We start from the raw sequence: 25,016 nt of genomic DNA, 5'->3' as shown, positions 1-25,016 counted from the left end.
AGTCAATTCATAAAGCACGTCACCAACATAAAACCAAGAGCAAGTTTCCCCATGCCTTTCTTCTATTGCAGACTGTCCAACTTGCACAAAAAGGGACATCTGATAGAATTCAGAGGGAGAGTAACTGAAGGACAGCATGCAGTTTTGAAGTAAGTTGTGTCTGGTTCAAATCATAGCAGAGAACAGAGCTTTTTGTTCTTTCCTTCTGTGAACTTCAAGCTCAGTGGTGTAAAAACTGTTCAAAAATGGAGTAGCTCCATTGATGAATTAAGCTAAGAGATAAGGATCTTAAAATGATAATGATCTTAAAATGATATACTACCTCAAGAAAGTCATTTTATCTTCCCCATTAGTAGTGAAAGCAAACAAAGAGCATACCAACATTTCTTATTGGTAATTGTGTCTGTTTATTTTCTTTTATCAAACGTGGGGCTTACTAGCTAGTGATTCTTACTAGCTTTCTTTGAGTTAAAAGTATAGCCCTATAAAAAGGGATGAAATCATCTGCTCATTGACTTTCTACTCAGTAAACTTTTTTATTTTCTTCAACTACAACTCTCATAATTTTCCTAGTCACCATTCTTCTCATCTATTCTTACATTCCTTAGTTTGCATGTCAGTCCCAAATGCCTCAACCCATCAGTTAAATTAGTTCTATTTCTGCAACAGCTCACAAAAGGGTTTATAGCTGAAACTTTCCCTCTAATCTAGCTGTTCTTGCTGCATGTACTATTTCTTTATTGACCTTAGTTTAGAGAGCTTTAAAATAATACGTATCAGCAAGGGCTGTATGCTTTCTAATCATATGTTTTCTCCTGCTAATCATTCAGTTACCTGATTAGAAACAGATGCAACCTATTTGAAATGTGAACTTGAGTGAACTGCTAGTAATGGTTGTGTATTTTTTAGATATTCTATATATATGTTATGAAATGCCCTAGAAGGTTTTCAGTAATAAGCATTTAGATTATATTTTATAGCTGCAATGTTTTTCCTGCCAAATGAGCCATTCCAACCAAAACAAACTGACAAACAAAACAAAAAATAAGCAACAGCAACAAAGATTCAACCAGCACTGAAAGCCACAACGCTTATAAGTAATCTGCAAACAAGAGTACTAGAACTGCAGTAATACAAATTTTAAAACAGACAAAGCCTCTGCTCTCAAACAGTTTATGATATATTGAAAGAAGTAAACACATCAACCACTATTTACAACTGGAAGCAGAATATGATAATCACTTTCATTAAAGTACTTACAAAGTGTCATGTAGAAAAAGAAGAGAAAAAATAACTTTCGTCTAGGGAGAATCAGAGAGGGCTTGATGGAAAATGCAGTGTTTGTGTTGGATATTGAAGAAAGAGTGGGATTTCAAAGGGCAGAGACGGAGACAAATTCTAGGTTCCAGCCACAAGAGCATCAGCATCAACCTCTAAAAATCCTCATGGTCCATGTCAATTCGATCAGCCCTAATTTTACTGATAAGAGGTTAAATTACTGATTTGGAAGAGGTTGAAATTTTGTTGAAGTGGTCCATCTCAATAGCACAGTTCCAATCAAAGGAACTTGAACTGAGCCATATTACAAACTACTTTTGTACAACTCCCAATATAAATATACTCGAATATTTGTTTAATCAGACTGCCAACCAACTACAGTTTTCTTAAAAGAAAAAAAAAATGTCTAGTGACCCTCTTCAAATCAGAACTGAATCTATGTGGGTTTTTTTTTTTAACTTTTATAAATACAACAAAAAATCAAAGCAACGAGTATGTTCTCCAAATCAAATCTGAGCTAAACCAATATTGATTACATCTGGTTCATATCTGTGGTTATCAATAAAACACCAATTACATGACCAAAATTTGGAAAACAAATTCTAAGTCTTACTAAACTGAGGTTTTTGCAACAGCGATTTGACAATCTGGAGAGTTTTTAATTTAGAAAAATCCTCATCAAGGGCAAAACAAGAACAAAGAGTTCCTGAGCTTAAATTCCTGGTTCAGTATTTAAACTGTATTTTCCTTTGTTTCCAAATGATTCATTCGGACATTGCAAAGTAAATATGAAAACATCTGGGGGGATATTTTTGCTGGGGGTTACTTACTAATAAGAACAACCAGATACCTCAAAATGTGCGGCTTCTTAATGAATAAATGCTTGTCAAGTGACTGCTGAGTTCATCCCAACACATGCTCTTTATACACATTGGCTCCCTCAGTACCATGAGAAGCAGAGAGGCAGGGATCTGATGACTAAATAGACCTTTTAATTCATTGCTTTGATCTACCACCAATTATATTTAGTCATCTCTGTTCTGAAAACCAAGTTCCTTTATAACTCCGAGGGCACACGATGGCTTGTTTTGGCATTAACTCTGTACAGCTAAAACTCTGGGCTACAGAAGCCAAAAGATTTAAGAGCCTCTCACCTCACAAACTTGAGTTTCAGGTCAGGGCAGTGACAACCTGTCAGAATCTCGTTTGTGGCACCCAAGCAAACCAAGCACATGGACAGCGGAAATGGCTAGAAAAATCCTCAGACCCTGGTCCTCTTGGTCATTAATTCCATTGATTATTTTGGTGTTTAAATACTGAGACAGGCCCTGGTGCCAGCCCAAAATACAACTAGTCAACTTACATTTCCGTTGGCCTTTCAGAACATGCAGATGTGCCAAAATCCTAACACACAGCTGAGTTAAAAATAAAAAAATAAATATAAAAAGAAGAAGAAGAAAAAAAAGAAGAAAGAAGAAAGAAAGAAGCAAGGGGGAAAAGTGTTCCAAACAAACGAAATGTTGATCTGCCTTTTATTAATTTCATTTTTTATCTTCTTGTGTACAGACGTTTGACAGCTGTGACATTCATGGGCAATGCATTTGAAAAAGAAGACATAAATATTCAGAGACATATTAGAATGCTGTTCAATGTAAGCACCTGTCTACTTAGTGTTGACAGAAAATCATTTACTTTGCTTTATGCATGTTCCCTCCAGAGACCACAGAGGTCCTATTTTATTTAAAGAGCTGGTCCCAACATCAGTGCTTGCTCTTGAAACTGCAGTATATACAGCTAATTATGTTTATTGAGGAAACAATTTTATTTTATATTTTCAATAATACTTAAACAATTTTGTCAATCTTGACCTCAGAAACAATTTTCCCCAAGGATTCAGTTAACCAAAGACTTCATACAAGGCCTGAAACCAGTGTCCTTACACTACACTGTTGCCATTATCACCTAGGGAAGTTTTTGAAGCATAACTTTCAGAGAGGACAAGTGTGCAAGGTGAGACTGCAAGATCTCTGTGGGTCTTAGGAAAAACATCACAGTCAATCAAATCCATGCTAGCATCCACATATATGCATTTATTATGTATTACAGTGATATAATCTGAGAAATTCATATTGCATAAAACAATACATCATTAAAAGTTACATGAATCATGAGTTTTAAATTAAATGTATCAAATTTGGTGAAGTTTTTGTTTCTTTTCTACTTGCTAAACCTTTGTTTCTTTTCTACCCTGGCCAAATCAGAAGAGTAATCTTAGATCTTGAGTGAAAGGGTGACCGCACATGGAGAAAAGGAAAGGAAAACAGGGAGGGAGGGAAGGAAGGAAGGAGGGAGGGAGGGGGGAACGAGGAGGGAGGGAGGGAAGGAAGGAAGGAAGGAAGGAAGGAAGGAAGGAAGGAAGGAAGGAAGGAAGGAAGGAAGGAAGGAAGGAAGGAAGGGGGAGGGAGAAAGGAAAGCAAAAAGGAAGAAAAGGAGGGAGCGAGGGAGGGAGAAAAGGAGGGAGAGAGAGAGGGAAGCCAACCTTTATAGGAACACTGAGATGACTGTGAGGTGACCTTGCTAGGTGATTTTGATATGGCCCCACGAAGCCATCTAACTTGCTCCCAAGTGATTAAAATAGGCATGCTTAAGTTAAGTAATTATTCCCCCAGAATAATTTCCTTTCTTTACTTGGTAAAACGCCTGTCTTGAAAAAGTATGGTTTGCCATGGGTTGACGCCTGACTACTGAGAAAACTCCTTTAGCTGAATCTCAGGTCAGAAATAGAAATGTACCAAATCATCAGAAATATAATGAAACACAAACGGGAGTGAACAAAGCCTAATTTTTTGGCTACGACATTTCTCTCCATTTTAGTTTTACCTGACACGAGCGTATAGTGATGTTAGCTCCCCTGATGTGGCGCGGGTGGATGAGGCTTGGGGGAAAGGCAGGCAGACACCTCGAGCTCACGACTTCCAAAACCTTACAATGCTGCCACCTACAGGCCGAAACTTCTAAAGCGGATTCCATCAATAACGTGTTCTCCTACCTTCAACAATGAAAAACACACAAGATCGTGGTAGAAGACGAAACCCCAAACCCAGAGTCCTGTAAAGAGTTAAGTTACCAGGTGATATGAAAGAACAGGCCCTTTAGCTTAGCTAGTTCAGTGCCGTTACATAATTTAATTAGGATCATCACACGGCAACCGAAGCTGTCTAGAGGAATTATGAGCCACAAGTTCAGATCACATGTGAATCCCTTTGCTCAATTAAAGCTAAGCAATTTTTAAGTTTTTTTTCCCCTTTGCAGTATATGCAAAGAGCAGTGAAGCGTGGCCTGCATATTTTTTACATTAAAATTATTACATAAAGCCTGTAGCATTTGAAATACTTATGGAAATCAAAATGTTACACTCTGACCTTGGGCATTTAAACTTCGTCATTTTTAAAGCTATTGTTGCCATGCTCTCCTTTGTTCTAAGAAAATTACTGTGGTTAGTTATAATAGCTGAATGAATAATTACTGGGGGAAGAAAAGAAATATGTAATAGTGTCGAAATGATTCTTGAGCCTACATTCTCCTAAACAGACTTTTAATTCTGTTTTGAAGTCCCAGCATTGTGACTAAAGGCATGATTCTACTTCTCCCTTCTCTACTGTAACTGCCAGAAAAAGTGATCGCTTTCTTTCTCACTAGACTATTCAGTCTACTTACCTTATATGTCAGGAGAAACTCTGCTAAGAACTGGATAAGGGAAAGAATTTCTGGAAGAGTCTGATTCTAGGTTGATCTATTTTTTACGAAGTAAGTACATGTAGCACCAAGCATATTAGGCAAATGTTCATTGTCAAGTTTTTTCTACACTTTTAAACTTCCCTTGGGCTTTTAGCTTTTTTCTTATTAATTATATCAGAAAACAAGAAAAATGGCAATATTTTCTATTTTTAACTGTGTTTTAAATGTATATAATCAGATACAGAATAATACTTTCAATATCTTAAAATTATAGCATATGATCATATTTGTTACTAAGATTTATTAAAATTACATTTTCAAATCCAGCTACCAGAAATTTTTCAAACTAATGGAAGCTTAGAGTTAATTTTTAAATGTTGAGTTGGAGGAATAAGTATTATCCTTAATAAAAGAGCATCCTAATAAAAATTGCAGTACAGAGATGAAAATAAATAAATGTCAGTGCTGGAAAATATATTACATTTAGTTGAGGATCTCTACAACTTGGAGTAGATTGATTGATTGATTATAAAATCCCCAGTGTTTCCATACATATTAAGATAATTGAAATTAGAATGGACAATGGCACTTCCAGTAAATACTGTGGGAAATTCTTCACTAACTTATAGATGAACGATAACAGGCAAAACTCATTTCACAGTATTATAGTCACTTATTATTTGCAACAAAAACAATTCTGAATTTTAAGGGCACATACAAACATTATATTGGAGTCACATGTTGTTTATTAGTTTCTTAGATGAGAGATTACACACAATGCAAAAATGATGCAATCTTTATTTTTTAAAAATCTGAAAAAGTTAAATCTTCCTACTTTTGCAACCAGATTATTTGCAGGATTAACAACTCCTTTAGACACTAGTTGGATTTAACCATAATCAGAATATAAATACAGTAAGACATTCCTAAGGGGAATACAATTTTTTTTAATTTCCATATTTGCTACAATAAATGTTATGCCTAGAAATTTTATAGCTAACAGAAACACAGAAAATACTATACCCAGAGCTAGAAAACTGTTCCAGTACAAAGCAAGTCTGATATATTACCTTCCAAATACACAGCATATCCCTGGTAAAGTTGTAAATTATGGTTGCAAATGAGGCCACAAACAAAATTTTGCTCAAGGCATGAATCATAAATTCAAACAATAATCATCTCCTACGTGAGGCACAACTACTTTGTTTACTTCTTAGACACCGTTTCCTAAACATGAAGATGAAAGTAGGTCAAGGAAATTTAGCATCTTTCTCATGAAGCATGCTATGATATTGGGTGGCACTGCCTTATTTAAAATTGCACAAACCTTTTAAATATTAAAAATCTATTTTCAGAGTACTGAATCCTTAAGCATTTTGACATTTTACCTCATGACGACACAATGTCATTAGAACTATAGCCATTAAATGAGGAAAAATAAATGATTTACATTAGTTACCACTGGAATTCTGCTATGCTTTTTATATCGAAGATGAGTATATTTAGCTAATATTAAATGGTACTTTTAATCTATTTAGTTGATCTGATTGTTAGCTGTTGCTTGCACCTATCTGGGGAGTCAAATGTTTTTCTCTTTCATATTTTTAGAATTTCTAAAAGCATAATTCTACTAAGACTTTTTTAAGCACTAAGCTTAAGAAGAATGGCCTTTAATTAAATCATTCAAATCATAGGAAGAATCATGATGTTAAATCACTTAAATACAAGTTCTGAGAATTACCTTGGAAGAACATACAATTGTAAAATATTGTTTGGAATGCCAAATTTGAACATTAACTTAACAATTTTTATTTGTGGGCAATAAGAATGAATGTTCACTCATTCTTCTTACAGATGGTATGTTCACTCATCTGTAAGTTCCTTTGGTGTCAAAAACATTCTGTTCTTTCAGCAATTAATATCAATAAACAATAATGATGGTCAGATTGATTAAATGCTTACAATATACCAGGAACTGTGCTATGTATTTTATATGGATTATTCCATTTAATTTCACAATAACTCTTTAAAGCAGAGATCATATTTATATCGGTCTTACAGACTGTGAAACTGAGACTTGGAAAGAAAAGTGACTTCTCAATGGTTACTCTGAGCCAGGCACTGAGCAATCAGAGGGGGGCTGAAGGGCTATTTATTGAAGAAACCAATAATCTATTCATTAAAACTTTCTATCAGTATATAAACCAAGGGGGACAAATCAAATTTGATTGGTTGCAAGCCTATTCAATTGAAATTAAACAATGTATGGGTACTCATATGGAACTAATAAGCTGGCACAGTGATCTAAATAATGCAATCATTCAGAAAGTGTTTATTGATACTTAAGTACCACTCTCTGCTAGATGGTGTGAATTCAGTGCTTAGCAAAATGAAGGTGTCTTTGCCCTCAAAGAGCTTTTACAGTAGTGGAGAAAATAAAACAATTTTTAAAGTCTACAAATAAAATAATTTAAAAATCAAACTGAATAGAGAATAATGTAATTTGGGCAAGTGGTCTGAAGCTGTCTCTGAATAGGTGACATTTAAACTAGGACCTTAAGGAATTGCCATGCTAGGACATAGGAGTACCAGAGTTACTAGGAAATAATTTTAAGCAGCTAGATAGGGTAAAGGTTCTTGGTGGAAACTAACAGAAAAGCATTTTAAAGAGCCAGGCTGGCAAGCTTTGATATGCAAATGCTGGCAATTAGAAACTGAGTCTACCCAACATGACCATTCCTGCCTCCTTCTCCTTGTTACCAGGTGTGCCAAGTGTCATGGCCACTTCCAGATAACACCATGTGCTCAGAACATCAGAGCAACCTGCATTTGCATATTAAAGGGGTAAGGTAAGATGGCCAGGTTTTTCACGGGCTACGTGAATGACACACCTGGTCAAACCAATCCCCTGGGCCCTATGCAAACCAAACACTGCCTCCTCCAGCCTCTGATACAACCAACCATTTTTCCACCACACATGGCGTTTCTCTCTGTTCTGCGCCCTCTGCCCCTTGTCTTGTACAGGGGAGCTGTTCTCTTTCTTCCTTCTTTTTTGCCCATTAAGCTTTTCGGTTCTTAAAACCACTTCATGTGTGTCCGTGTCATTAATTCTACTGGCACAAGACCAAGGACCCTGTCATCGGAGCTGTATCAATAGGATGACTATTCTAGTCTAAAGGAAATGCCATGTGCAAATGGCTTGAGGCTGGAGAAACCATAGTGTGCACTTACCAGAAATGTGCATGGTAAGTTAATGGGTGCAAAATGAAGGCTCTTTGTTTTCACACCCACTTCCCATATTCTCCTTAATAGTCTATTACCTTTATCAATTTCTCTTGGCCTTCATACCAACATTCAGTCAATAAAAAGTTTCAATTTGGACATGTTATCCTGAATCCGTCCACTCCTTTCTATTTACCATCCTAGTCCAACTTATTATGATGTTTTGCCTGGACTACTGCTACATCTCCCTAACTGGACTGCCTGCTTCCACCTGACCTTCTTCAATTCTCCTTACAGCAGCCAGAGTCATCTTTTGACAATGTAAAACAGTTCACATAACTACCCTATATAAAGCCCTCTAATAGTTTATCTGCATTTCTTTCTGGTATCTGCAGGATGGGTTCTAGCTTATCTTTTGGATTTTCACTTAAATGCCACCTTTTAAATGAGGCCTTCCTTCATGGCTTAATCCAAGTGGAATCTACTCACTATAGCATATCTTATATACCCCTTTTAACTCTCTGTGTATGGCATATCTGCATCTCCTGGGACATAAGCTTTTTGAGGAGGAATCTAGACTGTCTTAGTCACTGTGTCTCCATCACTTAGAACAGTACCTAGCACATAGCAGACATTCAATTAAACTGAAAGGATTGGAGTGGTACACAGAGGTCGAATTGTCTATGGATTTTTTAACCCCTATAAAAAGCTGGGAGCTTTATTCAAAATTCAATAGAAACCTCTTGGAAAATTCTGAGCAGGAGGACCAAAGATCATGCTGGTTATTGCATTTGAAGAATAGCAAATGCAGAAGCAAGACAGATTATTAGACCAATTCAGAAATCCAAGTGAGAAGTGGTTTTGACTTGGAGTAGGGTGGCAGTATTGGCCATAGAGGAGAAATTGATGGATTTGTAATATAATTTCAATTTGCTGATGAATTAAATGTGAAAAGGAAGAAAAGTAAGAAATCAAGAATTATTTCTAGGTTTCCTTTTTTTATTTTTTTGCCTGAGATGGTGGGGAGGGAGGAGTTAGTAGACCTGGAGGTAGGACAACAAATTCAAATTGGATGCATTTAATCACCCTGAGCCAGACCCTAAGTTTCTGGTAACACATTTAGGTCTGTTTCAGGTCTAGTATTTCTCCACTGAGGCGCAATTTAAATAAAGGTTGATCTATGAACAGACACTGTTTCCTAAACATGAAGATGAAAGTAGGTCAAGGAAATTTAGCATCTTTTTCTCATGAAGCATGCTATGATATTGGGTGGCACTGCCTTATTTAAAATTACACAAACCTTTTAAATATTAAAAATCTATTTTCAGAGTACTGAATCCTAAAGCATTTTGACATTTTACCTCATGATGACACAATATCATTAGAACTATATAAATATCACTTTAGCAGATATCCTGCCTAGATTAGAAGGCACCACTATGAGATGCAAATAACAGCCCATTAATGATTATGAACATTTAATTATTCCTTTTCTTATTTTGGTTTTCCCCGAAGCCAAAAACAATCTTGTCGAGGAATTTCCAGTCCTAAATGTAAGAAAGAACTCATGGATTGATAAGGCTGTCACTGCATTTAATTAAAAGAAGATTATCCTGCAGGTTTTTACTCTTCCATTTCTACTTTGCAGTTCCTGTGTACCAGGGGTATTTGGGACAGAGAGGAGGAGTAGAGCTCAGCTGATGTCACTAGCAGCTGTGTATTAGTCACTGTTGCTGAGGGGTACCTGAGGGTATGAACCACGGTACTGGAGCTGGAGGAGGAAGCCTGTGTGGGAGTGGAAGAATGACGGTGATTGTGGAGAAACTGTGGTTAGAGGAACAAAGCAGGAGAATGGAAAACACCTTGGGTGTCTCTTGGCTCTAAGATGAAATGAAATGGTGCTACAGTTGACTTGAAGATTGATCCTCTACTAGATATCAAATTATTCGAAAATTAAAAATCACTTTTCAGTGATATTTTATCTTTATGACAAAGGTAGCCATTATATTCATCTTCATTCTTCTACTAATATTGTTTATGAAACAAGAATCTATCAGCTCTAATATAATTCTAAATTTGTTAATGTCTAGTAAACAAAGATTTAGAATGCAAAGCAAAGATGAAGAATGCAACTAAACGACAACAAAGACATTACTTTGGATGTAAATTGTTCTTAACATTCTTGCATAAAAGACAGAATAACCATTGGTTGATAATTTCTCAGGTAAAATAGAATCCCATAGTCAATGTTCTACTTGACATAGATGATTATGAGAATTTAATGATTAATGTTTCCAATTATAATATAATGTTGTAAAAAAGGAGAGACCACCGATGTTAATGTAATTGTTGGGAACATAACTGAATTTCAATAGTAACCTTAATACATAGCCAAATGAAACACAGACAAAGGAGAAGCTGACATTAATGTAAAAATCAACAAAATAAACTAGAAATTTCATTTACAACATTTCTATATATTTTTACTTAAGAAATGTGACAAAGGATGTCCACTTCCTGCTCACTCCAGATGATCTGAAGTACCTGAGTCCGGGTGTAAAGCACAGGTGTAAGCCTCAAGGGTCCAAATATATGGCAAGCATAGATTCAGCCCCTAAATGGTACTGATTCCCTCTTTTGTTTTGTTTTGTTTTGTTTTGTTTGAGACGGAGTCTCGCTCCGTCTCCCAGACTGGAGTGCAGTGGCCGGATCTCACCTCACTGCAAGCTACGCCTCCCGGGTTTACACCATTCTCCTGCCTCAGCCTCCCGAGTAGCTGGGACTACAGGTGACCGACACAGCGCCCAGCTAGTTTTTTGTATTTTTTAGTAGAGACGGGGTTTCACCGTGTTAGCCAGGATGGTCTTGATCTCCTGACCTCGTGATCCGCCCGTCTCGGCCTCCCAAAGTGCTGGGATTACAGGCTTGAACCACCGCACCCGGCCTATTCCCTCTTTGTAATGACTGTGCAGTAATGCTGGTAGGACAAATCCTCTCTGGCCTCCACTGTGGGGCAGATTCTGGTTCTCTGGTCTGCACAGCTCCTGAGAACTTGAGTGTTGAGCCTCATATCAGTTCTCCTCCCAGGTCACTAGCCACAGTGCCTTTTGACCACAGGCTCCCTGGTGAATAATGTTCAGGAATGGAGGACTCATGTCCAGACCTCCTACCGCTACTCTCCCTGTTCCTTCTCAAGTTTCCTCTCTTTATTTCCACCTCCGCTACCCTTTGTCTTTCATCCAGAAAAGCCCTTCCTCCTACTTATTTTCTCCCCATGGGACTTAATATCCCATCAGTAAGAGACTGTCAGCAAGGACCCCGCCTTCAGCAACATGTAATGTATTTGCCCTCTCGGCAGTAGTAAGAGCAAATCCCCAATCTGCAACCACCTTTCCCTGGAGAGAGAGGAAAGGTTTTTACTCCTACTGCTGTCTCAGTCATTTTTAGAATGAATGAGATAGCTTGTGAAAAGATGACATTAAACAAGTAAACATATACACAGAGGGACATATGTTCTCATACCCGATTATGAACACTGGCATTTAAACAATTCCTTTTGGTCAAGTGACTTCCTAAATCTTTAGATATTATTTCTTCTCTCTCCTATAAAATGGCAAAGAGTGACTCCCTTGATAGCAATGCTTTTGAGCATCAGGAGATTCTCAGAAAAGTGTCTCATTAACCTAGAGAAAGGTGTGATTTTCACCCCAAACCAAAGAAAATAAAAAATAGGTTGTACCAATATTAACCTGACTCATTTTTCACATGGCAAAAATAGTATATAGAGTGTTCTAGGATTCCGAGTGTCCTTAAACCCCTTCAAGAAAGCAGACATGATTTCTAACCATGTATTCTCCCTTAAAAAACAATAAAATGAAGTGGTTCCTGTTCTGCACCTCAGGTAAATATATATGTTTGTTTATAGTGAAGCCATTGAGGCATATGATAAAGCTGAAGAATGGAGATATACCTGAATAACTGAATAAAAATCAGCATGGTTGTAAAGCCCACCAGACCCTCCTAACAGAAGAAATGCTATCTGCCATCTACCCATTTGAATGTATTTGAAAAGATACTGCCATAACTTGTTAATGTTAAAGCACGTTATGTTGAACTGGATTTTAATATAATTTAGATATCATTTATGTTAAACCCAGCTCTCTCTTGCTTTTGAAAATGTATACTAAACTCATACTTCAAGACTGACAGAGACCTCATCTGCTGAGTTTCAGCTTGGACCAAATTTTTTATAGGCTAGTTGTAAACCCCTAAATATGGAGAGTAGTGATAAAATGTGTCAGCCAAAAAAAAAAAAATGATAATAATACATTCAATAAATATTTTTTTCTAGTTTTACCAAAACTACACATGAAAAACGTAAGCATATAAATTCATACCATGTGTAAATATAATGGCAGAGTAAAATCCAATAGGAAATACACATCAGAAGCTGTGGCCTGAAGTACACAGGTATGTTAAGTATATCAAGTGCTATTTCTCTGCCTCTCATAATTTCATTGATATGTGCCATCCATCCTTGCTAATATTTGGCACTCCTTTTTTAATAGGCTATGAAGCAATCCTGTGGGCTGTGTTAGTACTATTCCTTTTTTACAAAGGAGACACTGAGGGAAAGGATGGCCCCACAGCTAGTCAAAGTAAGTGGGAAGAGAGTCCGTACCCTTGATTTCACTGCTCTGCACATCAAGAGTCAGCAAACCATGGAGTTCACAGTCACAAAGGAGCCAAAAGCCATCAAGTTACCTGAAAGATTGGCTTCTGGACTCAAGAGAAAATGCTGACATAGATAAAATATGATTCTCGCAGGCTTATTTTTGTTTTAGAAAAGTCCATCAATAACAAGTTCATGTGCTTTTCCTCCCCTTACCTTCATCCCCTTTTTCTCCTGCACTGTATTGAAGGACCATGGCCACAAGTAGGAACTGGTTGGCAAGGCTACATATACATCTGAATTAAATACATGTATAAATTACAATGCCTATGAAAACAATCCCGTGTATCCTTAGGCCACTTTCAAGATAATAGTCTCCTATACCAGAAGTCAATTGATTTGTGATTTAAAAAAATCAACAAAGAACGTGACAGTCACTGAATAAAAGAGTACTGATTGACTAAAAAAAAGAAGTAGGGATGAAATGAAGGAAATAGAAGAGCTAGCACAGCCTACTAAAAAGTTTGGCTAAACTCTTAGAGACAACATACCATTGTTTGTTAGTCAGACTTATAGAAAATGTGAAACATATACACCATTAAATACCATGTAGTAGTAAAAAGAATGAGATCATGTTCTTACAGAAAATGTGGAACATATACACCATGGAATACTATGCAGCCATAAAAAAGAATGAGATCATGTTCTTTGCAGGAACATGAATGGAGCTGCAGGCTATTATCCTTGTCAAACTAATGCAGGATCAGAAAACTAAATGCCACATGTTCTCACTTATAAGCTAGAGCTAATATGAGAACACATGGACACATAGAGGGGAACAACAGACACTGCGGCCTACCAGAGGGCAGAAGATGAGTGGAGAGAGAGGATCAGGAAAAATAACTAATGGCTGCTAGGCTTAATACCTGGATAACAAAATAATCTGTACAACAAGCCCCCATGACACAAGTTTACCTATATAACAAACCAGCAAATGTACCCCAAACTTAAAATAGAAGTTAAAAAAAAAAAGCATAAAGCATTACTCTTATTCAGAAGAGGCATACAATGCCATCAACAGAAAAAACAAACAAACAAACAAAAATGCTGTTGGTGACAAAATAAACTCAAAAGGTTCCAAAGCAATAAAATCAAGAATGAAAGAAAAAAGGCAAATAGTGAATTCTCATAATGTGATAGCAAAACTGAAAAAGCAAGGTTTCGGAGTCCTTGCTTTTGGAGTCAGGTGATCAGGGCTGCATCATTCGGTGCCCAAATGAGCTCAAGAAAGTTCTAAAATTCATGAACTCTTACTTTTTTCATAGGCAAAATAACACACCAGCAATCTTGGCCCAAGATATCATTTATGTGGATTAAGTTAGTTATTATAATCCAAAATGAGGTCCAGTGGAAACCTTATCAGGAAAGCTTGTGACTAAAGTGTTAGGTCTAAATTCTAATAGTTTGTCTTAAAGATGTTTCCTTATCTAAATCCTGTCACCAAAGAACCCAGGAAATTCGAGATGGTGACTGGATACAGAGATCTCAAGCCATGTTGAAATAGAATTGAGTGACTGAAATAATTTATAAAGTCAAGAAAATTAAAGAAGAAAACGACGAGTTACTTACCTGGACTTTTAAAATACCTCTAAACATACAGAAGTATTGCAACCAAGAATCCATTCTAGCTCTTGTCAACCCACAGTAACAGCAAGGCCTTTATGTGGAGGAGTAGTACTAAGGCAAAGCTTGACAGTTTTTCCTGTCATTCCAACAATCAGCAATGTTTATTGAACATCTGTATGTCTTCCCAATGCCATGATATTACAAAGTGCTCTAAAGTTTTTTCACTTAACACATATCACGTTTTTTCTCCTTATCCTCCTCCAATTTAACTGATCTCTGTGCCTCCTAACCGCCTGAGGTGTGGAGGCCTCTTATTCTTATACGAATAAGAGCTAACAATTGCTGGATCTGTAGTCTCCAGGGTTGCTGCAGTAGCAACATTTACATTTCATTACTGACACTTCCCAACCAATAATATCAATTCATACATTGTAGACCTTGGAGTCTTCCAGATGCTTGGCATCTGATCCACACAGGCCTGTTATCATTAGACAGTTTCCCTTCACTCTTCTTGCACTGAGCAGCTTGCCAGGCTAAAGATTCACCTTACTTTGACTTGTGACCCACTTCTTTAGCATTTTCTGTTGGCAGCAAGATTTCAGAGGGAGTCTAAGTATTAGAATGCTTGGGTGCTTTCAGTTGCACCTGTTTTATTCTTTATGAAGTCATTAGAATTTGGCTGAGAGGACTGACAGTAGGTATGCACTGAGTTTCTACAAGAGTAGCTCAGCATGACACTTTTTCCTAAAGTGCAATGGAGTGCAACCTGAAACAGAAAACTTAGCCACAGTCAACCATCTTTTAGTTTTATAATTTGGTGTTCCTACATTATCTCTTCTAGGATTTCTCCCTCTAGTCTGGACACTTCAGGCAAACTCTGAAAATTGAATGGGAGGATCTTGGGTAGGAAAAGCTGGGGAGAAAGTGTCAAGAACCCTATACAAGGAAATGAAAATAAAAAAGCATCTGCAGTCTATATTGGATACAGATGTATGCAAGGCAGCAACTCCGTCCTGTAAAATTGCCAAGAATGCACCAGCTGCATATGGCTTCCTAGTACGATGGAGAACAGAGATGAGATCATCTAATAAGCACTCTTTTACTGTTGGAAACAGTGTTATAAATTGAGATATTGTCCTGGATCTACCTGATACCTCAACAATTAATGAGCAGCCTCTGGGAAGGGGATTGGGCTAAGGTTTGGGACCATGTTTCTTCTACCAGCCCCTCTTTTCCTCCCCATGCTTACAATCATGGATCATTAATTCTCTGCTGGATTCTCAAAATAGTTTTCCAATAGATCCCTCCTCTTCTAAAGCAGCTTTTACACTACTATGGGATTGACTTTTCTAAAGTATAACTTTGATAATTTCATTCATCTGATCAAAAGCCTTCAATGGTTCTCCACTGTATACTCAATTCAGTCCAGTGGTCTCAGCCTAACAGTTAAGACCCTCTTTACAAAATGGCCCTTTTCTACCTGCCTTTCCCCTCTGGGCCCTCTGTTCTAGCCTCTGATTGTAGCCCACAAAGTCAGCAATTTTACGGAATCTCCAAGGAAAGCAAGGGCAAAGCAGCCAAGTGTGGCAAGGCATCCTGGGAGTTTCCTCCATGCTTGGGAACTGAAGGGATGCATGAGTATCCCTGTTGGAAGGGAGGTTGGTGATGGCCAGTAAAGTATACAGGAATGATGAAGCTAGGAAAGACCTTCCAACCTACAGACAGTGGAAATATTACATATTTCATACACATCACTCAACCAGATAGTTCTCACAAGATGCTACTCTCAAAGGAATAGAGCTGACACCCATGCAAAGCTAGTGATCCCTCATGTTTGCATATGAGGACTTTGTGGTAACAGCAATCCAGCCCAGCTTTTCTTCTCTCCCTCCCTTCCATTGACCCATGGACTGACCGCTTGAGCCATCACTTTCTCTTCCCTAATTGGAGAGTATTCTTTTGTTTTTTTAAATAATAGATCCATATTACATGAGAAGACAACCTACTGCTTTACATATCATCACTCCACTCTGACTAGCTGATATGGTTTGGCTGTGTTCCCACCCAAATCTCATCTTGAATCTCATCTTGAATTGCCTTGTGTTGTGGGACGGACAAAGTGGGAGATAATTGTATCATGCGGGTGGCTTTCTTCATACTGTTCTCGTGGTGGTGAGTAAGTCTCACGAGATCTGATGGTTTTATAAGGGGAAACATCTTTCACTTGGCTCTCACTCTTGTCTATCACCATGTGAGAAGGGCCTTTCACCTTCCGCCATGATTGTGGGGCCTTTCCAGCCACACGGAACTGTAAGTCCATTCCATTAAACCGCTTTCTTTTGTACATTGCCCAGTCTCAGGTATGTCTTTATCAGCAGCATGAAAATTGACTAATACACTAGCATTCTGTGTGACTGTGTGCCTTAAAAGTGCATGAAAGGGGTCAGGCGCAGTGGCTCACGCCTGTAATCCCAGCACTTTGGGAGGCCAAGGTGGGCAGATCACAAGGTCGGTAGATCGAGACCATCCAGGCTAATACGGTGAAACCCTGACTCTACCAAAAATACAAAAAAAAAAAAAAAAAAATTAGCTGGGCATGGGGGCGGGTGCCTGAAGTCCCAGCTACTCAGGAGGCTGAGGCAGGAGAATGGTGTGAACCCAGGAAGCAGAGCTTACTGTAAGCCAAGATCGTGCCACTGCACTCCAGCCTGGGTGACAAAGCAAGACTCTGTCTCAAAAAAAAAAAAGAAAAAGAAAAAAAAGTGCATGAAAGGGGAACACTGAGAGCAGAAAGCACTCGGTCCCCACCTCCCTTGTTTAGACCTCCCCACTCCATTTCCCATGAAATGCAGCACAAGACAATTAATGTCGGCAATTCTCACTTCTAGTCAATACTATATTGGAGGTCTAGGACAGTGCAAAAAGGCAAGAACAAAGAACCAAAAAGTTTATAAAAATTGAAAGAAATATAGCTCTTAATTTACTGATGAAATGACTTTGGTTAAATAATCTACATACACTCCTAGAATTAAAATCTTAGCCAAGTCACAAGATACAAGGGCAATGTACAAAATTAATTATATATCAGCAAAAACAACTAAAAATAAAAAGTTTTAAAACCATGTAGAATATCATCAGAAATATTTAATACTAAGAAATAAATGTAACAAAATGTTGTGTGAGCTGTCTACATAGAAAATTATAAAATAATACTGAGAACTCAACAATGGAGGAATATATAATGGTTGTGAATTGGAAGACTTGATGCTCTAAAGATCTTTTTTCTTTTTCTTTTTTTTTTTTTTTTTTTTTTTTTGTTGTTGTTGTTGAGACAGGGCCTTTCTTTGTCACGCAGGCTGGAGTGCAGTAGCACAATCATGACTCACAGCAGCCTCAAACCCCTTGACTCAAGCAATCTTTCCACCTCGGCCTTCTCAGTAGCTGGACCCACAGATGCACACCACCATGCCTGGCTAATTATTTTGTTTTACTTTTGTAGAGATGGTGCCTCCTTACATTGCCCAAGCTGGTCTCAAGCAGTCCTCCTTCCTCAGCCTTCCAAAGTGCTGGGCTTTCAGGTGTGATCCACTGTGCCCAGCTCTCTAAAGATCTTAATTCTTCTCAAATTGATGTATAGGGTCAATCAGAATCACATCCAGTGAGGTGTTCTTGGCTGTGGTGGCAATAGTGGTGTTTTGCAGAGGAGAATGGTGCATGTGTGTTAACAAAATAACAAACTGATTCTAAAAATGTGTATGAACATGCAAGGGATCAAAAATATCCAAGAAAGTCTTAAAAAACTAAGCTGAGGAATTTATACTATGAGATACATAAATTTATCATAAAACTATCGCATTCAGACGGTGTTATTGGCACAATAACCAAAAACACCAATGGACAAAAGCAACCAGAAACAGATCCATGCATATATCAACACCTGCTTTATGACAAAGGCAGCACTGAAGTGTGGTGAGAAGAAAAAAGTGGTCTTTGGAGTCTAATGGAGATCCATACAGAAAAAAAAAACTAATCTTGATCTCTATACCTCATATCATACACTAAAATCAATTGAAGGTGGATTGTAGTTCTAAATCTAAAAGAAAAACCAATTAAACCTCTAGAAGATAGCACAGGAAATAACTTCATGAGATTGGAGGAGGACAGAAATTTCTTAAACAACACACAAAGAGCGCTATCATAAAGGAAATGATTGATGACTTAGAAGACATTAAAATTAGAAACTTACTTCATTAAAGACACCATTTAAGGACAGAAAAGGCAAGTCACAGAGTGGGAGTAAATAATTCATAATATGCATACCCAATAAATGACTCATATCTGAAATATATAAAGAATTCCTATAAATCAATTTTTTAAAACCAAGATAACTCAGTAGAAAAATAGAAAGAGATTTCACAAGAGGATATCCAAAATACAAAATGACCATATAAAAAGGTGTTCATCTTCATTAGTAATCAGCGAGAGGCAAAGTCAAATCACAATATACCACCACATACCCACCCCAAATATCTGAAATTAGAAATCCTGACAATGCCAAGAATTGACAAGGATATGAAGCAACTAGAGCTTTCCTATGCTCTTACTGGGATGTAAATTGGTAAACTGCTTCAGAAAACTAGCAGGAGCTACTAAAGCTAAATGTATACAAATCCTGAGACCCAGACATTCCACCTAAAAAGCAATTATATACATGCATATCACAAGACATATACATGGCAGATCCTTAAAAAACTAAACATAGAACTACCATATGACCTAGCAATTTCACTCCAAGAGAAACGAAAACATATATGTCTACATAGAAATTTGTTCACAATGTTTATGTCAGCATTATGTAAAAGGTAAGAACAGCCAAAAGGTGGAAAAAACCCAAATGCCCATAGATGAATGAAAGAACAAATTAAGGTATATCTATACAATAGTATATTATTCAGTCATTTAAAAGAAATGAAATACACATACTACAACTTAGGTGAACTTTGAACCTATTATGCTCAGTGAAAGAAACCAGACACAAAGGTCACATATTGTATGATTCATTTTATATGCTATATTCACAATAGGCAAATCCATACAGACAAAAAACAAAATGATGGTTACCATGGGGCAGGAGAGGGGGAAATGAGGAATGACTACTTCATGGGTGTGGCATACTTTTCTGGGGTTATGAAAAAGTTCTGAAAGTAGAGAGAGGTGGTGGTTTCACAACACTATGAATATAGTCAGTGCCACTGAACTGGTATACTTTAAAATGGTTCATTTAATGTTTTGTGAATTTCACCTCAAGTAATAAAAGAAGAGAAGTACAAAATGGCCCTTTTCTCTCTTTAAGTTCATCTTCTCCAGAAAAGGTATCCCTGTTTTATACAGGGAGTCCTTTGCATGATACTGGCACAAACTTCAGTTACCACAGTTAAGTCAGATTACACCAGTCCTCCCCCAAAATGGTTCAATTTGAGTTATCACAGTGTATTAACTGTGAATAACTGTATAAAGAACAAGCTTCACATCTAGTGCGTTAGTCCACAAATCGCTATGTAAATAACAGCTATGCATCATAATCAGTGACCAATTGCATCACTTCTTAAAGTCGGCCAGTGATTGGTCACTGCACTTCTGTTATTCAGTTCATGCCCAGACAGTGAATATAGTTGTGTTGCCTTACAGTCTCCCAGTGATAAATCCATATGACGTTTTGTAAAACTGGAACATTGAAAGAAAGAATTGGCCAATAAAGATGAAAATGAGGAAATGAAAAGTGATAACATCAAAGTGAAATTCTAATCTAATGTAAATGGAGTTATGAAAGAAATAGTTGACCATGAGATTGTTAGCACAGTGTCTTAATCAGATGGGGCTACTATAACAGAATACCATAGACTGGATGGCTTCAAAACAACAGAAATTTATTTCTCACAGTTCTGGAGGCTGAAAATCTTAGATCAGGGTGCGAGCATGGTCAGGTTCTGATGAGAGTCCTCTTCCAGGCTGCAGATGGCTGACTTTTCATGTCCTCACTTGGCAGAAAGGGGTGAGGGAGCTCTCTGGGGTCTCTTTCATAAGGGAACTAATCCCATTCATGAGAACTACACCCTCAGGACCTAATTACCTTCCAGAGGCCCCACCTCTTAATACCATCACACTGGGGGCCAGGATGTCAAGATCTGAGTTTGGGGGTTGCAGGTGACACAAACAATATGGCTCCCTTTTGAGAGACTCAGGATAAACCACCAGAAGAACTTAGTGAAGATGAACTTATCAACATAGATAAAGAAGCAGTTTTGATGAAAAAGAATGAAGATATTCCAGAGGCAGTGATGCCAGCAAACAACTTCACATTAAAGAAACTCTCAGAGATATTTTATGACATTGAAAGCTCAAAGGATAAAATGTTGGAAGCTGATTAAAACTTAGAAAGCAGTATGACAATATGCCAATGCATAGAAAAAATGCTCACCTCCCATTGTAAATTATACAACAACAAACACTGTTACAGCTACTCTTGTTTTTACCAAAAAAAAAAAAAAAATGTGCAGTTGACCCTTGAACATTTGTGGATTAGAACTGCTAACCCCGTAAAATTCCCATATAACTTTTGACTCCCCCAAAACTTAATTGCTAATAGCCTACTGCTGACCCAGAAGCCTAATTGATAATATAAACAGTCAACTAACACATATGTTGTATGTTATATATATAGTATATACTACATTCTTACAATAAAGTAAGCTAGAGGAAAAACGTTATGAAGAAAATTGTAAGAAAGATACACACACACACACACACACACATATATATATATGCTGAGGAGGAGAGGAAGGACTGGTTTTGCTGTCTCAAGCATGGCAGAGGTAGGAAAAAATCCACGCGGAAGTGGACTCATGCAGATCAAAGCTATGTTGTTCAACGGTCAGCTGTACTTTAATGCTTAATGTATACTAAATCATTTATACTACAGTGAGCCGAGATCACGCCACTGCACTCCAGCCTGGGCAATAGAGTGAGACTCTGTTTCAAAAGAAAAAACAAAAAGTATTCATTGCTTTGTTTGTCTGCTGTTGCGATTTGTAATAATAATGTCATTATTATTCTTATTTCAGAGATGTATACACTTTAGTACACATTATGTATACTAAATCATTTTTTCCATTTACTGATATATTTATAATTGACAGTAAGACAGCTTTTACTCTTCTGACAAAAGAATGTAAAGTCACCGGGCTGGGCGTGGTGGCTCACGCCTGTAATCCCAACACTTTAGGAGGACGAGGCCGGCGGATCACGAGGTCAGGAGATGGAGACCATCCTGGCTAACACAGTGAAACCCCGTCTCTACTAAAAATACAAAAAATTAGCCGGGCGTGGTGGTGGGCACCTGTAGTCCCAGCTGAGGCAGGAGAATGGCGTGAACCCGGGAGGCAGAGATTGCAGTGAGCCGAGTTCAAGCCACTGCACTCTAACGTCGGAGACAGAGTGAGACTCCATCTTAAAAAAAAAAAAAAAAAAAATTTAAAGTTACCGAACAATTATGATTTTTCCCATTGATTATTAAGTCCACTTTGCATGGTTTCCATTGCACAGCTAATTCTGTGATCCCTCCTCTCTATCCAAAGCTACAGCAGCCTGTACTCTATTTTCTATAGTTCATATTTCAGTCTAAATACTCACTATACCACCAATTTAAAATATTTGTACATCTCTTAGCAGTATTTCTGCCATATACTATTAGCTAATTTTTTTCCACCACTCCTCCCTGGCTTAGTGACTTTGATCATGATATTTTTATACTCCGTATCTTCTTCTCCTTACAATTTAAATGTACACTCCTTCATTAAGACATTTCCTGATTTCCTGCTCACTAAATTAAAGTGATCGCTTTCTCCCTCTGAAACCTCTCCCTACTATAGTAAAAAATACTCCTGTCTGATTAGCAACAATCACCTCTTACCATAGTGCTAAACACATACATATAACAAAAAGGACAAAATGGACTAAGAGAGGAAAAACTAGAACTTCTCTTCTGTTTTTCATAAATATAAAAATCCTAAAGCAGAACTTATCTACAAAACAGATTATGGCTTTTTATTTAGGTATTCATAGAACAGTGAATACTTCTAAAACATCTATGTTAAGAGCAAAGTATATATGAGTTTTATTCCTCAAGGGTGTGAGAAAAAGACAACATTGTATACATAAGTATTTTAGCAGTCACTCCAACAACCTCCCAATTGCTGTGTTCAATTGCACTTTTATATATTGCCCTTGAATAAATAGTTGCTTGGCTCTGAAATTTCTTGAACCAACAGCTCTTTGTTGAAGATCTCACAAGACTTTAATAAAGACAGCTAAAAAGCAATTGATTTTCCCCTGGTTGAAGTATGTATTCAAAAGATTGGTAAACAATATCTACCATGCTCTCCCTTAAGAATGCATCCTTTGATTTGTTCTTTGAAGAAAAAAAATACACATAAGTCATTATTTGTTTCATTTTTATAATAACCAGATACAGTGTTTTCCTGGAACAGTGGTACAATATTGCTACTGTTGTTTGGGAGTAGGACAAATAGTTTTCTGCTCACATTCTCCTTCTATGTGATTTACATGAAATTAGTTCTAGCTAATATCAACTTCTGTCCACCTCACATACAACATACTACATTACATTGCCAGGTGCCCTACATCTAATGCCACCCCATCTATCGTGGTGGACATAGCAGCAGCCATTGTATTTATAACCCCATACTCTTGGCCATAGTTGATTAGACCAGGAATGTGCACCTGCCTCAATCTCAACCAAACAAAGTACCTCCTCTTGGAAATTGGATTTTGAACTGAAAGGTAGTCCTTTTTGGGGTGTCTGGATCTGTGAGATGTAGGTTTAGAAATATGGAAAGGAAATTTCCCTTTGTCATGCAGGGGAAAAAAATCAGTTTTCAGAGAGAGAAAAAAGTAGCTTTTTTGGTTTCAACTCCTTTCTAAGACAAGTTTCTTCATATTACTTGGTCCCTGTTAGACATCCCTTTATTCTTATAATGAATTCCCCTTGCCTACTTAAGCTTATTAGAGTTGTGTACTGTTACCAGCTACTATGACAGCAAAAACAAGGAATATTCTAATGCAGCTGTTTAGAGAGTTCATCTCTGAAATAAGAATAATGGTGACATTATTATTACAAATCTCAACTGCAGACAAACAGAGCAATGAATGCTTTTTTTTTCTTTTGAGACAGAGTCTCGCTTATTGCCCAGGCTGGAGTGCAGTGATGTGATCTTGGCTCACTGTAACCTCCGTCTCCCAGGTTCACGCCACTGTCCTGTCTCAGCCTCCCGAGTAGCCGGGACTACAGGCGCCTGCCACCACGCCCGGCTAATTTTTTTGTATTTTTAGTAGAGACAGGGTTTCACCACGTTAGCCAGGATGGTCTTGATCTCCTGACCTCGTGATCTGCCCGCCTCATCCTCCCAAAGTGCTGGGATTATAGGCATGAGCCACCGCGCCCAGCCTGAATACCCTTTTAAAGTTAGAATAAACTATTAATTATTTGTACATAAAAAAATGTGCAAGTTCTTCCCAAAAAGGCTTTGTTACCTGTCCTAAGCTTGCTGTGTAGGTCTATACTGCTAATTTGCTACATGCAAATTGATCTGCCACTCTCTAAAAGCACATCAGCCTTTCATATAACAATCAAGCCTTTTAGACCTGCAAGTAACTCTCTGTCTAAGGAGGGTATGTGGTCTCAAACACTCTAGGACATCTTTTATCTGAGACACTCACGTAAATGAATAACAATTGCAACATCTTAACAGAGTCTGTGTTGGTTTCCCTGGTGCCACAAAGTCCTTACTAGAGACCATGTCTCTAATCTGACCACTGACCATAATGGTGCTTGTTTGCTTCCTGTCTAATATTATTTACCTTTAGAAATGTTCTGTTATTGATGTTTTTGAAAGTTCATATTTTCTAAAATGTACTTGGTATTCTCTCCCAGAGGATTTTTTTCTCCATTCAATTTCTTGTGGGTTTTTAACCTCATTCTCATCACTAAACAGCATACAGGAACAGAGCAACTAAACTAATTATAAATTTGAGGAGCTGGGTAAATGGAACCAAAATATAGAGCTAGCAGGGAGCCAATTTCCTAAGTTTAGCAGACAATCCAGCCAATTCTTAAATGACCTCTCAGCCCATTCTTAATTTATTAAAAATAACATGGTTATACAATCAAGACTCAGAATAAAGAGTAATTTCTCCTTTTCTAGAAACACAAATAGTAAGGTTTTTTTTTTTTTCCAGTATTTGTACTTATTCCTGAAAAAGGTTTTGGATATTATCAGATGTTTTAAGAGACATTTAGCCTCCAAATTTTTACTGGCCCCAGCAACATAGTTCAAGCTAACACTTTTGTGTGTGTGTGTGTGTGTGTGTGTGTGTGTGTGTGTGTGTGTGTGTGAGACGGAGT

General features: G+C 37.5%; 1 long non-coding RNA gene across 1 annotated transcript in view; it reads right to left on the bottom strand.

The window, feature by feature from the left end:
* LOC126958874 (uncharacterized) overlaps nucleotides 1–25,016 on the bottom strand; it is a 309,871-nt gene that overhangs the window by 99,376 nt on the left and 185,479 nt on the right. The gene's annotated exons all lie outside the window — the stretch shown is intronic.

This window comes from Macaca thibetana, chromosome 7 (assembly GCF_024542745.1).
Source record: "Macaca thibetana thibetana isolate TM-01 chromosome 7, ASM2454274v1, whole genome shotgun sequence".
NCBI classification, from domain to species: Eukaryota; Metazoa; Chordata; class Mammalia; order Primates; family Cercopithecidae; genus Macaca; species Macaca thibetana.
The sequence above is the reverse complement of the archived record's forward strand: the minus strand, read 5'-3'. Positions and strand labels throughout refer to the sequence as shown.